The sequence below is a fragment of the Rutidosis leptorrhynchoides genome, chromosome 2 (genome assembly GCF_046630445.1).
Source record: "Rutidosis leptorrhynchoides isolate AG116_Rl617_1_P2 chromosome 2, CSIRO_AGI_Rlap_v1, whole genome shotgun sequence".
Lineage (NCBI taxonomy): Eukaryota > Viridiplantae > Streptophyta > Magnoliopsida > Asterales > Asteraceae > Rutidosis > Rutidosis leptorrhynchoides.
In genome coordinates, this window is record NC_092334.1 from 627,893,364 (window position 1) to 627,899,363 (window position 6,000).

Sequence of the window (6,000 nt, forward strand, 5' to 3'; positions counted from 1 at the left end):
TTAATTAATTTATATTTATATAATGAATAATGACAATACATTGAAAATATATATTTGAAAAGCCTTCACAATGCCCACATATGGATGACAATGGGTCAGGTTTAGGACGAGTCTAGGTAATCCCAAACCCAAACCGGTTAGGAAACCCTGTCCCAAACCCGGTACCATACCTGTCAGGTCCTCATTTACTTACTAATCATCGGGTTATCGGGTTTCCCCATGGGTAAACGGAGATCCCCATTTACATAGTAACTCTCGGGTTATTGGATTTTCTCACGGGTATCGAATATTCTCAGTGTTAGCCATTATCATTCACCATTCACTTATTTCAATTTATGTATCAATGATGCTATTAAATTTATATAAATATTATTATTATTAAATTTTATTATTGATATTAATGAAATTGAAAATCCCTGCGGGACTGGTATACGGGTATATGCCGGGTATACGGGCCAGGTATGCGGGTTTGTAACTAAACCCAACCCCATACTCAAACTCGAACAAAATTAAAAGCATCCCCATACTCGGCCCAAGACACGAATACCCCGAACCTAAACCCGGCCCAAAAGTATCGGGTTTCGGGTTTAACTGTGACACCGCTATTTTTTTTTTAATACGTGGCGGAAGCATAATATTAATTAATTACGATATCAACATTTAATATTTACATATCCAAAACATTTGACAGCTAGCATTAAACTAATACATCTGGTGTCACGTGACATTACAACAAAATTTAGTTTTAACAGAAAAGACACATCAGAGTTTCTTCATTGTCAAACACAACATCGCAAGCCCGTCTTCTCCCCAAAAGCATAATCTACAAAAGCTAATAACCTGTAGGGAGGAGATGGAGGGGAATTAGCACGAAGCTAAGTGAGTACGACTAACTACAGGCCATAGCATACAGAAGTGTTATACTAATCATGTCACAATAGTCTAACACACAAACATCACCCAAGTGCCGTCTACAGAGACTCTGGCGGCTCGGCCAAACCATTAACCACCAGCTGATCGGGCTGGGGCTTACCAGAAGTTCCTCCACCACCGTATGTATATACATAATCCACACGTGACGGACGCGTCATTCACATATATATACACCACGGCTGTCTAGGCCACCACATGAGGAACCCAACCCGCAGGTTGATCTCTCCTACCGAGGCCACCACACAATAGGGACGCACTGGGCTCCAGCCGACAAGCATCAACCAACATGCAGTCATCACAATGTACCAACTATCCACAATAATAAGTATATCTAACAAGCATGGCAGTCATAATATAACATGCTACTATATACTATATACTCCAGTTAGTCCCACTCACCAAATACCAGCAAACGAGAAGGTATTCAGCTATCTAATCACTGAACCTTCTCTTTCTCCTTTTCTCCTGAGAAAACATATACACAAGTTAGTTTCTGTCCCTTAACACCAAATAACACAATATAAAAATTTTTGTCAGAAAAACTGTCCGCTAACATTTTTCTCCTTAACACTTGTGCACTTTCAAAATTTACATCAAAATCATCAAAATACAAACGGGCAGCATAACGGCTAAAACTCAACACTTTGGTAAAATATTCTGCCCTGGACACTCAGTCGGTCGACTGACACTGACAGTCGGTCGACTGTCTACACAATCGGTCGACTGACCTTCTCAGTCGGTCGACTCACTTGGTATTACATCAATCGGCCGAATGTAATTCTCAGTCGGTCGGTTGTCATCGTCAATCAGTCGGTTCACCCTCGGTCGGTCGACTGTCGACCGACAGTCGGCCGACTGTGTTCATCTTCTTCAGAAGCTGAACAAAGGCTACGGACTTCAAGCTAAATTCACCAAAACTCGATCTAGAGCTCGTTTTCGACATCAAAACTTACCACAACTCAATTACTACATGTTATAGACTATAAACCCACAACAATTTGACCATAACAACACTTAAATCACTTGTTTTGACACAAATTCAAGCTTTTGAACAAATACACTTAAAAACACCATTTTAACACCAAATTGATCATGAAAGCTCATGATTCATACCTTAAAAGAATCAGTAGAGTGTAAAGAACGTGATTCCAAGACCAATTCGAGCTCAAGATCAACAATGGAGAATTAGGGTTTGATTGTAGGTGAAAGGGAGGGTACGGGAGTGTTTGGGATTTTTCTAGAAATGGGAAGAAGAACACAGGCCACTAGTCACTTAATTGGGTTTAATTCCCACACTGTGTGACACACGGGTATTTATCAGTTATCTGATATCTTTCGTACATCATTTGGCAACCCAAACGAAGTCCAAATTACATAAACAAACCTGTTCTGTGACCCTTGTCACAAACTGGTCCTAACCACATTATTATTTAATAGTAAACATTAAATAAAAATAAAAGCATATAATAACACAATACTAACTTAAGGGCAATCTAGTAATCTTACATCTAGGCCCGATTTAGGATGTTACAAATCTACCCCCTTAAGAAGATTCCGTCCTCGGAATCTGGTCAAGGTCAAACAAATGGGGATAGCGCGCTCTCATTAACTCCTCGGTTTCCCACGTCAAGTTAGAACCTAAACTGTGCCGCCATTCCACTAACACCATTGGAATCTGTTTCTTTCTCAACTTTGTGACTTTCTTGTCCACTATTCTAACCGGCTCTTCTACTAGTTTCTTAGTCAAGTCGACTTTCAAATCTTTCAATGAAAGAATCTGACTTTCATCGTCTATTTTGCACTTTCTCAGATAGCACACGTTGAACGTGTTGTGAATTCCTGCTAACTCTGATGGAAGATCTAAAACAACAGTTTGATCATTCAGAATTTCTATGATTGGAAATGGCCCAATAAACCTCGGAGCTAGTTTACCACGTTTGCCAAATCTGATCACCCCTTTCCACGGTGATACCTTCAAGTATACACGATCACCTACATGAAATGTTACCGGACGTCTGCGCGGATCAGCATACATCTTTTGTCGATCTCTAGCTGCCTTTAATTTCTCACGTGCAATTTCAACTTTTTCTGCAGTTATCTGAACAATCTCGGGACCTGCAAATTGTTTCTCACCTGCTTCTAACCAACATGTCGGAGTTCTACACTTACGACCATACAACATTTCATATGGTGGCATTCTGATACTCGAATGATATGAATTGTTGTAAGCAAACTCTATCAATGGAAGATGCGAATCCCAAGAACCACCATACTCTAAGATACATGCTCTCAACATGTCTTCTAACGTTTGAATCGTTCGTTCACTCTGACCGTCTGTTTGTGGATGATATGCTGTACTTAAATTCACACGCGTACCCAGATTCTGTTGTAGACTGTTCCAGAAGTTCGATACAAACCTAGTATCTCTATCAGAAACTATTGACAACGGTACACCATGACGACTAACGATTTCTTTCAAGTACAACTCTGCCAAATCACTCAACGAGGCTGTTTCACGAGTAGCTAAAAAGTGAGCACTCTTTGTTAAACGATCCACAATCACCCAGATCATGTCGTGACCTTTCTGGGTTCGGGGTAACTTGGTTACAAAATCCATCGTTATATGATCCCATTTCCACTGAGGAATTTCTAACTGTCTTAGAGATCCATACGGTTTCTGATGTTCTGCCTTAACTTGCGCACAAATATGACATTTTTCGACAAAATTTGCAACATCTGCCTTCATTGTTGGCCACCAATACAATGTTTTCAAGTCTTTATACATCTTTGTACTACCTGGATGCACTGATAATCTCGATTTATGCGCTTCAGTAAGGATTAAATCCCTCAAATCTCCAAGCATAGGCACCCAAATTCGGTCATTATAGGTCTTTAATCCTCTAGAATCATTGCATAGGTCAAATTTTCTTTTAGTCATTTGTTCAGTCTTTAGGTTTTCGTCATTCAAAGCTACTAACTGAACGGTTTTCAATCGATCAATCAGGTCTGAAACTATCTCAATTCTCATAAATCTAACATTTTCGACTGTTTTCTTGCGACTCAGAGCATCTGCGACCACATTTGCTTTACCCGGATGGTATTTAATCTCACAGTCATAGTCTTTAATCAATTCTAAACATCGACGTTGACGCATATTTAATTCTTTCTGTCAAAAGATATATTGAAGACTCTTATGATCTGTATAGATTTCACAATGTGTACCATACAAATAATGTCTCCAAAGCTTCAAAGCAAACACAACTGCAGTTAACTCTAAATCGTGAGTAGGGTAGTTTCGTTCATGATTCTTCAACTGTCGTGAAGCATACGCTATAACTTTATTTCTCTGCATCAAAACACAACCCAGACCTATACATGACGCATCGCAGTAGACCACAAAATCTTCTGTTCCCTCTGGTAAAGCTAAAACCAGCGCTTGACATAACAACTGTTTGAGAGTCTGAAAAGCCTTTTCTTGTTCATCAGTCCATCGAAAGGCTACATCTTTTCTAGTTAACTTATTCAATGGACCTGCTATTTTAGAGAAGCCTTTGATAAATCGGCGGTAATAACCTGCTAAACCCAGAAAACTCTTAATTTCTGTCGGCATTTTCGGTGAGTTCCAATTCATTACGGCCTCTATCTTAGACTGATCCACTTTAATACCCTGTTCACAAATCACATGACCCAGAAACTGTACTTCCCGTAACCAAAATTCACACTTAGAAAACTTACCGTACAACTGTTCCTGTTTCAAAAGTTCTAACACCAATCTCAGATGTGTAGCATGATCTTTCTCGATTTTTGAATATATCAAGATATCATCTATGAAGACAATCACAAACTTGTCAAGATACTGATGACACACCCTGTTCATTAAATCCATAAACACTGCTGGCGCGTTTGTTAACCCGAATGGCATAACTAAAAATTCATAATGACCATATCTAGTTCTAAACGCTATTTTCGGTATATCACTCTCGGCAACACGTACCTGGTGATACCCTGAACGTAAATCAATCTTTGAAAAGTAGGAAGCACCCTGTAACTGATCAAATAAGTCATCTATTCTTGGTAACGGATACTTATTCTTGATTGTTCTCTTGTTTAAATCACGATAATCTATACACATACGAAGCGACCCATCTTTCTTTTTCACAAACAAAACAGGAGCACCCCACGGTGAAGAACTTGGCCGGATAAACCCCTTATCTAACAGTTCCTGAATTTGAGACATCATTTCTCGGATTTCTGACGGAGCTAATCTGTAAGGAGCTTTTGCAACTGGCGTAGCACCTGGAACCAAATCAATTTTATACTCTACTTCACGTACTGGAGGTAATCCTGGTAAATCATCTGGAAATACTTCTGGAAATTCTGACACAACGGGAATATCGGTCACCTGCTTCTTCTCTTTCTTAACATCAATCACGTAGGCTAAGAATGAATCACACCCTTTCGTTATTGCCTTCTGAGCTTTCATTAGGGAAACCATAGGGAAGTTAAATCCACTGCGCTCTCCCCTAGCTATCACTCGGGATCCGTCGGCCAAACGGAAAGAAATCATCTTCTTATCACACTTAATATTAGCCCTATTAGCTCTTAACCAATTCATGCCTATGACTACATCAAAGCTAGGTATAGGCATCAACAAACAGGTTAAAGGAAAGGAATGGCCGTCAATTTCGATGGTAATTCCAGACACAGATGATGTGCATGGAACCATTTTACCATCAGCTACTTCTATTCCCAAAGGCGCATCTAACATTCTAACAGGCAACTTCAACTTATCACAGAAGCCTAAGGACATAAAAGATCGATTCGCTCCTGAATCAAATAACACACGAGCTGGCAAGGAATTAACCAAGAACATACCGGTAATGACGGCATCGGTAGTGGTTGCAGTGTCTACCGTCATCTGAAACGCCCTTGCCTCTGCTGTTGGAGGATTCTTCCTCTTCTGCCCGGCAGAAGAAGCAGAAGATTCCCCGGAAGTAACTGACCTCGCCCCTGACCCTGCCCCAGAACCAGCTCTTGACGCAGATGGACAATCCGCCGATCTATGAC